Consider the following 15079-nt stretch of genomic DNA (forward strand, 5'->3'; position numbering starts at 1 on the left):
TCTACCGCCCTAATCATTCGATTCACCAGGACACTGGTTCCAGCCTGGTTTAAGTGGAGACAATCGCAACGGAGCAGCTCCCTCTTTTCCCAGTACTGGTGCCAGTGTTCCCTGAATTGAAACCCCCGTCTCCCACACCACTCTTTGAGCCACGCATTATAGACAGCGTCTAATGTCGTAAAGGATCCTCTTAATAACATGACTGATGGTCCTGACATGACATTCAACCTTGGAGGCCCATAAAGAGACAAATAAAGCTGTGGGGTCTTACTCCAGCAAGTAGTAAATTGTTCCTGGAGGTTTTGTAATCTTTTTATCTGTCTTGGCAGTTTCTTTTGTGCCAGTCTTCCATCCACACTCCTGTTAGTGTCAGACGGCAATAATTTTCAGAATGCAAAGGTGTTTCAGCACTCAAATAAAAATTAGATTTCTTTTAGAAAATAACATTGTGGGATTCGGTATATGAGTAATTTGAGACATGACAAGTGGTAAGTGTAGTGTGCTTGAGAGGGAAAAGGGTGACTTTGTTCCCACAGCTCTCCACCACTGGGGTTTTTCTCGCGTCATTTCTAGGTCTGTTGTAAACTAATTGATAAAGATTGATTGCTATGATTAATCAACAACTTCATTATCATTGTATCATGCACTACCAGGACGGTAGAAGGCGAACTAGATGGACCTTGGTCTTTTTTCGTCTAGCAATTCCTCCGCTCCTATGAAAACAGTGCAATTGCATACACATTGGGTGTTCCATTGTTCCTGATTATGATGGACGGGGCTGCTAGTTCTACACTTCATGGGTCAAGAATGTTTGTACATTTTGCACACCTACCCTGCCATTCACTCATTAACTTCTCAAGGACCAATACAGCAATTCCCAAACACAACTGGGTTACAATGCGTTCTTCTGCTTGTTGTTCTTAACTTTTTCTTATTTTTCCTTTCTGTCTCTTTTTTTTCTCATTTCTTAATCCACTTTCTTTTTCTCGCCCTCTTTATTTTTCTTTGTCTATATTTCATTTGACTCTGGTTCACCCTATTTCTTTTTCCATCTTTCATTCTGTTTCTTTCTCTACCCTTTTCTTTCATTGGTCAAGTAGATAAGCCATTGGGCACGATGTTCATAAAGTCCCAGACAGGACACTGACATCGCTGCGCCGCTATCGGATCGACATTCCAGCAACTTGCGGCACAAATATAGTGTGATGTCAATGGTGAGCATAAAAGTCCAATTAACGATGTTCGCCACCAAACCTGTCATTTCAGCAATTTCTGGCCCAAGATTTAATGACTCACAGGAAGTTACAACACAATATTTTAACAGTAGTTCTGGTGAAGTGAAATTGCAAAAGGAAAACTCAAGCAATTTGATTGTCAGCAAAGCCCAGAGTTTAAATTAGTATCTTAAAGCCTCACTGCTTTATTATAAAGTAGACATATTCTGCAGTCAGCTCAAATTGCCTCCACTCTTTTGTATTACTCTCGAGATGTGCTGTAAAAGAGGTGCTCAAGACGGCATAAGTTAATCAAGCTATTATTTTTCACATAGTACTTCATTATTGTGAGGTGCAGTGAACTGTCAGCATAGATTTCAAAATATTAAAAAAAACCTTTACAAAAAACACTTGAAAAATTAATTTAATTTCTAACCTAGCAGAAATCTCAAAGTCTGCGCTGCACTGTACACGGTCACTTCCTCCAGCTGCTATCTATCACAGTGACATGGAAGTACACAAGAGAATAGGATCATTAATATATATTTCAGCATTGAATGTTGCTTTATAATTCCAAGCATATTATGGAAAACAGTGTGCTTAGGCAATGTGTGTTAGCAGCAACCCGCACACTAAAAATAAAATTGTGCCTAGTGTAAAGTTTTTTTTCCCCCAGTTTGGACATTGATGGTAGGCTGATAAAAACCACAATGACAATGGCACAAATCAATATGGCATCAAGTGATATATTTCCCTTCCTCCATCAAATTACAGAGAAGTGATGTATACATTATACACAAGATAAGAGCTGAGTGGCTATGAGATACTAGGCAGAAATTGAATTAAGGGCCCTATTTCCCAAATAAAGTATAACTTCAGAACATGAAATTCATACGGCAGCATGGTTGAACTTAACGTCATTGGGCGAGTACCACCACAAGGACTGAAACAATTTAAGGACCACCACCTTCTCAAGGCAACTAGGGAAGGGCATTAATGCAGTCTTGCAGCATCGCTCACATTACAATATTTATAATCCTCACTGCCTGTAAAGCTTTGCAACAAACTAAATGCACTAGCTGTTGAGGTGAGGGAGGGCAGGGAAAACAAGTGGCAACAACACTTATTTTTAAAAAGCAGCTTGTTCTCCCAGATCTCTGACAATTCCTCATTGTCCACTCTTTAGAAGGCAGAATAAGGCACCTGCAGGGAGAGATTGCAAGTTTTGTCCAGGACTGCTGAAATTAGCAGAATGCATAATTGACACTGCAACCTGCCAATTCTATGGAGCTACGTGTTAGCTCTAAGTGAAGGTCCTACAACTCTGCCCTAAAGGATAGTTTGTTTGGATATGCCAACAAGGAAAGGGAAATTTATCCCACATACTGGCTGAATACACAAACAGGAGTATTTTTTCCCAGAGTGGTGCCTTATTGTTATATGAAAGCATAATTGGGGTGGAAGATCCGAGATCTTGTTCAACTGCATGTAACCGATTCTATCCAGCAACACCTTAGTGTTAAGTCACAGCTCACCCTTTGACATTATCATTCTTGCTAACTGAATTATACTGAGGCTCTGAAAAGATGGAAAGGCACATGCATGGTGGAATGTATACACTAACATTGAAGTGGTATCTTGAAAATACTCATTGGCTCATTTCTGCTCCTTTATGGGAGTTGGATCTTTTCATGCAATATTACTAATTACGGAAAGATCTAGAGGGCTGCCTAGGATACTGACTGGGTGGGTGGGTGGGTGGGGGGGGGAATGGGGGAGTGTAAAGTGGGTTGATCTTAAGGATTGCTGACTCAGTGAGACTAGTGTTCAATGTTGCCACTTATTCCCCAAACCCACCAGTGCATTCACCAGAGGGTTGTTGCAAGCTTTAAGCTTTACAACTATGAGAATTATAACCAATACAAGGTTAATAACTCCAAAATGTTCTCGCTCCTTATGTTTGGTTGCATACAGCATTTATTTGCAAAATTTATTAAATTATCAGGTGAAAATGGAAAATAAACAGTAATACTGACCAATAATAAATGGAATCACTAAAGTAAATTTATATTTTTAATAAATATTTTGCTGTAACGATGCAAAGTCATTTTGACGATATTATTCTTTTGCCATTAGAGACAAAAGTGATCTGACTGACACCAGTCCTGAAGTACAGTGTTACTTGACTGCTAATATACCAGTAAGTAGCAACTTAGTGATCACACTTTTTTTGTAACAAAATTTGGCAAAAACAATGTTGGTAGTAGTGTACATTATAAACTTGCAGTCTATTAAAGAAACTCTTAAATACTTCCCATTTCTTTGTTTCAACAGCACATTTAAGCATTGCTGCATATAGTAAGTGAATGAATCTTAAATTGCTTCCAAGTAACTGAACTATTTTCACTCAACAAGGCAATAAAAACTGCACATTTAAAGCTTGCTAAATTTCTTCTTAATCAACTGTTTATTGGCAATGATTTTAAAACTAATGGAATTGCTTCTCCCTTTTATTTTTCAGACTAAGAAGTGATATCCTCTACAGCATGACGAACTGATCACTTACAAGCGTGAAACGGTTCATGCTGTGCTGAACAGGATTTCAAGCTGCTGTTCACAACCGTGCACTGCCTAGCACATTGCGCTCAGTAATTCAGGTCACTCATTCATTCTCAGACACACTGGGTATGTTTTATAACATCCACAAGTTATGATACTGTAGATCTCATTGCCCTGAAGGATTGTTTAAAATGATGGTTCAGTACACCAGCATAAGGCAATGTATAAAATGCATCACACTTTTAATTTGGTCTACAGGCACTTCTATGCGACTGTTCAAGTCCTGGAAGAGTGCAGGATTGACAGGTCAGGCTCTTCACGTCAGAGTGCCTACCATGGCAGAAATACTGCAAACTTGCAGTTGATGTTAAGTTTTCAATATAAATATGCCTTATTTTTGTAGAGCAATAATTACAAAGAAAGTACATCAGATCCATGCCCGTGTTTATGTTCCAAACGAGTCTCCTCCTACCCTTCTTCATCTAACCCTATCAACATATCCTTCTATTCCCTTCTCCCTCATGTGTTTATCTAGCTTCCCCTTAAATGCATCTATGCTAGTCGCCTCAACTACTCCATGTGGTAGCAAGTTCCACATTCTTACCACTCTCTGGGTGAAGAAGTTTCCACTGAATTCCCTATTGGATTTGTTAGTGACTATCTTATATTTATGGCCCCATTTCTGGTCTCTCCAACAAGTGGAAACATCTTCTCCACATCTACCCTTTCAAAATCTTAAAGACCTCTATCTAGAGAAAAGAGCCCCAGCCTATTCAATATTTCCTAATAGGTTTAACCCCTCATTTCTAGTATCATCCTAATAAAACTTCTTTGCACCTTCTCCAGTGCCTCTATATCCTTTTTATAGCGTGGAGACCAGAACTGTTCGCAGTACTCCAAATGTGGTCTAACCAAGGTTCTGTACAAGTTTTATATAACTTCTGTTTTTCAATTTTATCCCTCTAGAAATGAATCCCAGTGTTTAGTTTGCTTTTTTAAAATGGTTTTATTAACCTGCGTCGCTACTTTTAGTGATTTGTGTATCAGTACCTCTAAATCCCACTGCTCCTCCACCCTGTTTAGACTCCCACTTTCTAAGGAATATCTGGCCTCCTTATTATTCCTACCAAAATGTACCAGCTCACACTTGTCTATATTGAAATTCATTTGCCAATTATACACCCATTCTGCAAGTTTATTAATGTCTTCCTGTATTTTGTCACAGCCCTCCTCAGTATTAAACTATATCCCAATGTCAGTGTCGACCGCAAATTTTGAAATTGTGCTTCCAATTCCAGAGTCCAAATCGTTTATGTAGATGGTGAACAATGGTGGTCCCAGCACCGATCCATGTGGAACACCACTTCTCACCTTTTGCCAGTTTGAGTAACTACCTTTAACCCCTACTTTCTATTTTCTGCTTTGTAGCCAGCTTGCTATCCATTCTGCTATTTGTCCCGACTCCACATGTTCTGACCTTAGTCATGAGTCTACTATGCAGTACCTTATCGAAGGCCTTTTAAAAATCCAAATATATTACATTTACTACATTGCCCTTGTCTACACGTTGTTACTTCTTCAAAGAATTCAATAAGGTTTGCCAAGCATGACCACTCCTTTTGAAATCCGTGCTGACTATTCTTTATTAGATTTTCGGTTTCTAGATATTTCTCTATTACATCTTTGAGTATGGATTCCATTATCTTCCCTATCACCGATGTTAAGCTAATTGGTCTATAGTTCCCTGGACTTGTTCTAGCTCCCTTTTTAAATATAGGAATCACATGAGCTGTCCACCAGTCCTCTGGCATTATTCCCTTTTCTAATGAATTTTTATACATAATCGTGCCTCTGCTATCTCTTCCCTAACTTCATTTAGTATGCATGAATGCAATCCATCCACACCTGAGGTCTTATCCTCTCCAAGTTTGATAAACTAATCAATTATCTCCCCCCTTTCTATCTTAAATGCCTTTACATCTTTTTTGATTTCTTCCAATGTCATGCTCACCATATTAGTCTCCCTGGTAAATACTTAAGCAAAGTCATTATTTAATATTTCTGCCATTTCGGTCATTGCCTGTGAGTTTATCGTGTGTATCCCTTAGCGGCCCTATCCTTAACCCGATTTTTTGTTATTTATGAGTCTGTAGAATACTTTACTATCTTTTTTGATATTCCTTGATAATTTAATTTTGTGGTTTCTTTTTCCCTTCTTAATTGTTTTTTTTTACTTCCTTCCTAACCTTTTTGTGTTCCCTTTTGTCATCTTCTCCTTTGTTGTCTACGTACTTAGTTTGTGCCTTTTTCTTTAGTTTCAATCTTGTCCTTATTTCTTTATTCATCCATGGTATGTCATTACTGGCTAGTTTGTTCTTGCTTTTTAGTGGGATATATTTCTCTTGGATTCTATTGTTCACCGTTTTAAATGTTTCCCACTGCTGTCCTATTTCTTTGTTTGTCATAAACTTTTCCAGTTTATTTTTCCTTGTTCCATTCTCATCAAGACGACATTGCTTAGTTTCTAAAGATACTGGACGAATCTTTGCAAGTTCAGAACTGTTTTTTCAAAATTCTGTGCACAACACCTCCATCCAATTCTGTGCTTTCTCAGAGGAAAGACACAATAATCACAAAGGTAAGAATTTAGTCAGCCATTTACATGAATTTTTAAAAATCATTTTGTTTAAAACCAGACTTACTGTTGTACTCATCAGAGAAACGACTTGGAGGAGTTACTGAACCAACAATATGAAGAACTTAAATATTCTACTTACAAATCAGGAGTCTATTAAAATACAATAAAGATTCTTCCTTCTGAAACATTAGACAGTCTAATACACAATCACTATTAATCCTTAAACTGCTGGCAAGTTCAGCAAAACCCCTGGGCTGACCAATTTTTCAGCTCACATTCTCTAATACTGATAAAAACACTAATATTACAGTTAAACACTTGAAAATCAGGTATGGCTTTCACCTCATTAGTCCCACCTCTTTGGAATTCTCTCCTTAACCCACTCATCCTAATCTCCTCTTATCTCTTCAACCATGTTTTCAGTCCCCTAGCCCTAATTTCTCTCGCCCATGCATGATATACTCTTTTTTCCTTTGCTACATGTTTTGAGACGGTCTCTTACATAAGAGGTGCTATACAAATATAGGTTGTCATTGTCCTTTTTTTCATGTTTAAACTGATCCTTCCCTATTTAAACTGTGTCCCTTTCTGGTTAACTTTAATTTTACATTTTTATTAAAAATTCTATTTTAATTTTTCTTTTTATGTTTAAAAACTGTCATCCTCCTTGAATTCTTCTTTCCTTGCTTCTAACATTCTTTTTTGAGGGGGGAGCAACATTTTTAAAAACTGATTATTATTGGCTGAAATTCAAGTTGAAGGTCAATTTTGCAGCCATTGAAAGACCTAATTCTGGAGATTAACTTCAAGTCCACAGCACAGAAACAGGCCATTCGGCTCAACTACTCCTTGTGATAGCCCGTTCCACATTCTTACCACTCTTTACCTAAATAAGTTTCTCCTGAATTCCTTTTTGGATTTATTAGTGACTACCTTATATTTATGACCACTAGTTTTGGACTCCCTCACAAGTGGAAAGATTTTCTCCACAGATACTCGATGAAACCCTTTCATTATCATTTCAAAGATGTCTATCAGGTCATCCCTCAGCCTTCTCTCTTCTAGAGAAAAGAGTACTAACCTGTTCAGCCTTTCCTGATAAGGATATCCTCTCAGTTCTGGTATCATCCTTGTGAATCTTTTTTGCACCTTCTCCAATGCATCTATATCCTTTCCATAATATGGAGATCAGAACTGTGCACAGTACTCCAACAGTAGTCCAACCAAGGTTCTGTACAAGTTTAACAACTTCTCTGCTTTGCAATTCCATCCCTCCAGAAATGAACCCCAATGTTTGGTTTGCCTTTTTTATGGCCTTATTAACCTGCGTTGCTACTTTTAGTGATTTGTGTATCCGTACCCCGAGAACCCTTTGCTCCTCTACGTCATTTAGACTCTTATTATCCAAGCAGTATGTGGCATCATTATTCTTCATACCAAAATGCACCACCTCACACTTATCTACACTGAAATTTATTTGCCAATTACACGCCTATTCTGCAAGTTTATTAATGTCTTCTTGCATTTTGACACATCCTTCCTTTGTATTAACTACATCCCCTCCCCCCAATTTGGTGTGGTCTGCAAATTTTGAAATTATACTTCCGATTCCAGAGTCCAAATCGTTCATGTAAGTGGTAAACAACAGTGGTCCCCGCACTGATCCCTGTGGAACACCCACTTCCCACCTTTTGCCAGTCTGAATAGTTACCCATAATCCCTACTCTCTATTTTCTGTTTTCTACCCAGCTTGCCACCCATTCTGCTACCTGTCCCCTGACTCCACATGCTCTGGCCTTAGTCACGAGACGACTACTTTCTTCGACAGCACCTCCCAAACCCGCGACCTCTACCACTTAGAAGGACAAGGGCAGCAGGCACATGGGAACACCACCACCTGCACGTTCCCCTCCAAGTCACACACCACCCTGACTTGGAGATATATTGCCATTCCTTCATCGTCGCTGGGTCAAAATCCTGGAACTCCTTTCCTAACAGCACTGTGGGAGAACCTTCACCCTTCACCATACGGACTGCAGCGGCTCAAGAAGGCAGCTCACCACCACCTTCTCAAGGGCAATAAGTGGTGGGAAATAAATGCTGGCCTTGCCAGCGATGCCCACATCCCATGAACGTATTAAAAAAAACAATGCGGTACCTTATCGAAGGCCTTTTGAAAATCCAAATATATTACATTTACTACATTACCCTTGTCTACTTTTTCTCTTACTTTGTCAAATAATTCAATAAAGTCGCATCAAGCACACAGAATTGCATACAATTCAGAAAGGACTGTTACCAAGTATAGTGGACAGTTCTCACAATCAGACAGTGCCTGGACAAGTAATCGTGTAAGCAACTGTCAGAAGGTTAATGTTATAATCATTAAGAATTAGTTGTTTTTTCTAATTCGTTCATGGGATGTGGGCGTCGCTGGCAAGGCCAGCATTTATTGCCCATCCCTAATTGCCCTTGAGAAGGTGGTGGTGAGCCGCCTTCTTGAACCGCTGCAGCCCGTGTGGTGAAGGTTCTCCCACAGTGCTGTTAGGTAGGGAGTTCTAGGATTTTGACCCAGCGACGATGAAGGAACGGCGATACATTTCCAAGTCGGGGTGGTGTGTGACTTGGAAGGTGATGTGCAGGTGGTGTTGCTCCCATGTGCCTGCTGCCCTTGTCCTTCTAGGTGGTAGAGGTCACGGGTTTGGGAGGTGCTGTCGAAGACGCCTTGGCGAGTTGCTGCAGTGCATCCTGTGGATGGTACACACTGCAGCCACTGTGAGCCGGTGATGGAGGGAGTGAATGTTTAGGGTGATGGATGGGATGCCAATCAAGCGGGCTGCTTTGTCCTAGATGCTGTCGAGCTTCTTGAGCATTGTTGGAGCTGCACTCATCCAGGCAAGTGGAGAGTATTCCATCACACACCTGACTTCTGCCTTGTAGATGGTGGAAAGGCTTTGGGGAGTCAGGAGGTGAGTCACTCGCCACAGAATACCCAGCCTCTGACCTGCTCTCGTAGCCACAGTATTTATGTGGCTGGTTCAGTTAAGTTTCTGGTCAATGGTGACCCCCAGGATGTTGATGGTGGGGGATTCGGAGATGGTAATGCCGTTGAATGTCAAGGGGAGGTGGTTAGACTCTCTCTTGTTGGAGATGGTCATTGCCTGGCACTTGTCTGGTGTGAACGTTACTTGCCACTTATGAGCCCAAGCCTGGATGTTGTCCAGGTCTTGCTGCATGCGGGCACAGACTGGTTCATTATCTATGGGGTTACGAATGGAACTGAATACTGTGCAATCATCAGCGAACATCCCCATTTCTGACCTTATGATGGAGGGAAGGTCATTGATGAAGCAGCTGAAGATGGTTGGGCCTGGGACACTGCCTTGAGGAACTCCTGCAGCAATGTCCTGGGGCTGAGATGATTGGCCTCCAACAACCACTACCATCTTCCTTTGTGCTAGGTATGATTCCAGCCACTGGAGAGTTTTCCCCTTGATTCCCATTGACTTCAATTTTACTAGGGCTCCTTGGTGCCACACTCTGTCAAATGCTGCCTTGATGTCAAGGGCAGTCACTCTCACCTCCCCTCTGGTATTCAGCTCTTTTGTCCATGTTTGGACCAAGGCTGTTACCTCAAATAATGAAAACATGAATTTTCATCACAAGTTTCGTATAAGGTTGAAACATACAGCAAGTCCATGGTGATTATTACAGAAGTACCTTAAGACCCTGTGCTCGTTTTCTTTTTAATACAGAATAAAAAGTAAATTTTACAATTGAATACCTAGCGGTAATGTAGTTCAGTGGAAATGTCAGGTTAGACTAAAAGAAATAGTGACCTATTCAAGTTATCCAACATAGAAAGTCGACTACAGTACTCAAAATGGATTCATTACAAGAGCAGCAAGATGCCTGACAGGTTTTGAAAACTTGGTACTGTGCTAATAAAAGGCTCCTTTATACATTCTCTGAAGAGCATTGCTCTGGGACCAACATGATAACTCTAGTGAGAGCAGCGGAAGTACAAATCCTATCAGGGGAAAATTTTTGAAATAAAAGCATAATGTGAAACATAAATTATCTCTGCTAACAAAATGAATATAGACAGCCATTTTCACCAAAACAAATGTGACAATGCACTAATCTGTGATTAAAATCAAGGAAGACAAGCAGATAAAGTGGTTATCTGTTATAAGGTTAACATTGTCTTTATCAAAAATTATAACTTTTATCAGATAATTAAACAAAGTGGGAGAAGGAACAGTTTAACAGCGAATACATTCTCCCCTGCATTACACGGAGGGTCTCAGTATCCCCATATACAGTTAAATGGATATGATGTTGTTGTAACTCTTACGTATTTATAATTTACCATAATACTTTAATCTTACATAAAATGTAAAGATTGCTCACTCTCCCTCACTTTAAGCACTCCAGGGCTTGAGCACATAATGTAATCTGACCCCTCAGGGCGGATGTCCACACACTGTACTAAACATGAACATGCACAGAACTTATTCTGCCCTTAATCAGGCATTCAGTATAGCTAATGAGGTTTTCAAAAATATTTTGAACCCTGAAATATGTAGACCACAAACTCAACACTTCACGCAAAGTACCCGTGGTCTTCCATATACCCCACTGTGAAAATTAGCTGAGTGTTAATTCAGTTTGAAACAGACATAGAATTCAAGGGAGAGTGTGGAAATTTTAGCTGAATGCTGATTCTGTATGCCAATATACCATAAACATGTCTGTGCTACATTATAAACATGTCTGTCTGAGGCAAAGAAGAGTTTGCGTGTCAAGTGTTGTCCTTCTCTATTGCACCAGCCATTCGTTTTACTCAGGATCCTACCTACCCACTTAAAGATCTTTTCAAGTAAACTCCAATTTCCCCCCCCAATCCCCCATTGGTTTCATTGCACCAGCATGACTCAACGGTAGCACTCATATCTCTGAATCAGAAGATTGCATGTTCAAGCTCCAGGACTTAAACATAAAAGCTGAGCTGACACTTCGCTGCAGGACCAGGACCCTGTCTGTCTGTTCAGATGGATGTAAAAGATTCATCTTTAACTACTTAAAAAAAATGTGAAACATTTAGCAGGAAGCTAGAGACCTTGTTTCAGTAATAAACTTCACGCATGCATATAACATTTTTTAAAAATAAAACAAAACTTTTTTTTAAAAAAACACACAAATTAGAATCATAAAATATTACAGCACAGAAAAAGGTGATTTGGCCCATCAAGTGTGGATCAAGCCAGCATAATTCCTGGTGTGATTAAAACCCCTGATATACAAACATCTGTTTGTATATCTGTATGGGAACATGGGATAATTTTTTCTTCACAATGTCAATATAACCAGGTTATCCCACAACCTTTAGTCACACACCTGTGAAAGAGAATAACCTTGCCAGATTTGCTTCAGGGGGCTGAGCTTAATTATAGCTGTTTGCAGATTTACATCTACATATTTCAATACTAGGCAAGATTTGCAATTACCGAATTTAAATATTTCCAAATTATCATTGCATAGCATGCCAGTTTGAGCTCTGGTGCTAGTGGGAGCTATGTAACAGAACCAGTCGACCTCAGCCTTATTACACAAAGTTCTGCGGGGACTAATAGTGTGGGTTTTGATTATCAAAGCGTTTTAAGTCTTTTTTTCATATATTTTATTGGTCTGGCAGTCATTTGGTTATTTGACCAAAATCTTGTCATCCAACTAAATTTCAAATAATACCATTGCTACACAAATTTATGAGCCTTTAGATCCCCATGAAGATTCTCTCTACAAGAATATACATACACTCATAAAATCTGTATTCTCAGGTTCAAAACCCACGAAGAATTTATGATACATTATAAGTAGGTTAACATTCAAAATTTTATCAGACAGAAGCAGCAGCTTATAATATATTACCTTTACCCAACCTTGACTACAGTCATGTAGACCTTACTACTCAATACACCATCCATAGGAACTTGGCTCAGTGGCAGCACTCTCACCTCTGAATCAGAAGCTCGTGTGTTCAAGCCCCACTCTATTCATTTGAGCACAAAATCAGGGCTCACACTTCAGCGTGGTACTGGACTACTACGCTGTCGGAGATGACACCTTCCAATGAGACATTAAACTGTCTTCATTTGATGTGAAGCACTTTGGGATGTAGTGAGGATGTGAAAGTTACTATAGAAATGCATGTTTTCTTTCTTCGTCATTTGTATCTATAATTATTCAACACATCAGGAAAGGTAGCAGGACATTAAATCATGGCAGAATCAAGATTAATACTGGGATTGGTTAAAACCTCTAGTATCAGAATGTCAATTTTAGGATATAATCTGTACTCCCTGTGCAAATGTCAATCCAAGTTTAAACTTAGTGGACCATTTTTAACATATGGTAAAATTTCAGGTGTACACCATTCTTCAGAATTGAAAAAAAAGACAAGCAAGCCCTTTTGGAAGGTGAAAAAGCAAAAAACAAAGGAGTTGCTTATCTATCCATTCTGAAGAAGGGTATACACCTTAAATGTTAATCTGTTTTTTTACAAATGCTGTGAATTTCCAGCATTTTCTATTTCTATTTTACATTTCCAGCATTTGCAATTTTTTCTTTTCTTTTTAACTGCTTTTATATACATATAGATGTAAACTGGATATAATGGCAACAAACTCCAAGGCCAGTGATTGCTTTAGCACTCTGCTTTGACTCAACTAGTGCGGCAAACCCCCATACAGACACATCGAGGTATAATTAGGCAATAGTGAATTCCCAAACAGTGTCACGGCACACCTGGATAGCCACCTCAGAGTCAGAATAACATTATGAGAGTTATGAATCAGCAAGGGTATAGTTGCTCCCCTTAGAACAGCATCAACGCTCCTAGAGACATGCAAGGATTTTTCTGGAACTTTTTATAAAGCATCCAACAACAGACACATTTGAATTCTGCTCAAAATGACTTGAGCTGTTAAGAAGGAATAAATGCATGCCCTTACCAGTTTTATAACATGTTAGTTTTCTAATCAATTACTGAGTTGTCTGTTTGAGGTCCACACAATGGCATTCCAACTTTAAATACCTTTGTGCCATTCCCCCAAATTGTGACTATTATGTATGGCGAAGAAATCGTGTTTGACAAATCTATTATTTTGAAGGTGTAACTAGCAGGGTAGATAAGGGGGAACCAGTGGATGTAGTATATTTTGATTTTCAAAAGACATTCGATTACGTGCCACACAAGAGGTTGTTACACAAGATTAGGGCTCATAGGATTAGGGGGTAGTATATTAGCATGGACTGAGGATTGGTTCATGGACTGAAAACAGAGAATAGGAAAAATGGGTCGTTTTCCAGTTGGCAGGTTGTAACTAGTGGAGTGCCGCAAGGATCAGTGCTTGGGCCTCAGCTGTTTACAATATACATTAATGACTTAGACGAGGGGACCGTGTGTAATGTATCCAAGGCTGACGATACAAAGCTACATGGGGAAGTAAGCTGTGAGCAGGATGCAAAAAGGCTGCAAAGGGATTATAGACAGGGTAAGCGAGTGGGCGAGAAGGTGGCAGATGGAGTACAACGTGGGGAAATGTGAAATTATCCACTTTGGTTGGAAAAAGAGAAAAACAGAATATTTTTTTTAAAAGATGAGAGACTAAGAAATGTTGGTAGTCAGAGGGATTTGGGTGTCCTTGTACACGAATCACAAAATGTTAACATGCAGGTACAGCAAGCAATTAGGAAGACAAATGGTATGTTAGCCTTTATTGCAAGGGGGTTGGAGTATAAGAGTAAAGAAGTCTTGCTGCAATTATATAGGGCTCTGGTGAGACCACACCTGGAGTACTGTGTACAGTTTTGGTCTGCTTACCTAAGGAAGGATATACCTGCTTTGGAGGGGGGGCAACCAAGGTTCACTAGATTGATTCCTGGGATGAGAGGGTTGTCTATGAGGAGAGATTGAGTAAAATGGGCCTTTATTCTCTGGAGTTTAGAAGAATGAGGGGTGATCTCATTAAAACATATAAAATTCTTAGAGGGCATATGCTGAGAGGCTGTTTCCCCTGGCTGGAGAGTCTAGAACAAGGGGTCACAGTTTAAAGATAAGAGGACCGAGATGAGGAAAAATTTCTTCACTCAGAAGCCGGTGAATTTTTGGAATTCTCTACTCCAGGGCGCTGTGGATGCTCAGTTGTTGAGTATATTCAAGATTGAGATCGATCGACTTTTGGACACTAAAGGAATCAAGGGATAGGGCAGGGAAGTGGAGTTAAGGTAGAAGATTAGCCATGATCATATTGAATGGCGGAGCAGGCTCGAAGGGCTGTATGGCCTCCTCCTGTTCCTACTTCCCATGTTCTTATGTTCTTAAAAATAGGATTCCTTTTTCTCAAAAAAGGACTGAATTTAAAAACATGACTACAAATAGATAACATTTCCTTTTCAATAACTCTTAATTTTAAGATTCCCTAAATCCTATTGACTATACGATTTAGTCCATTTGCTCAAACAAATTTGAAAACCATTATAGAAATACTTGCACTGTGACGAACACAAAACTGTAACCAGTTTTAAGAAAACTTGACTGTGATTAGGATAAAATGGGGACTATTCATATTTAATGTAATGCTATTTACATGCAACGAACAGAAGA

General features: G+C 39.5%; 1 protein-coding gene across 9 annotated transcripts in view; it reads right to left on the bottom strand.

Annotated features, from left to right (window-relative positions):
• Positions 1 to 15079, bottom strand: part of LOC137324491 (echinoderm microtubule-associated protein-like 4) — a 350494-nt gene that overhangs the window by 182704 nt on the left and 152711 nt on the right. The window lies entirely within an intron of this gene.

This window comes from Heptranchias perlo, chromosome 8 (assembly GCF_035084215.1).
Source record: "Heptranchias perlo isolate sHepPer1 chromosome 8, sHepPer1.hap1, whole genome shotgun sequence".
Classification (NCBI taxonomy): domain Eukaryota; kingdom Metazoa; phylum Chordata; class Chondrichthyes; order Hexanchiformes; family Hexanchidae; genus Heptranchias; species Heptranchias perlo.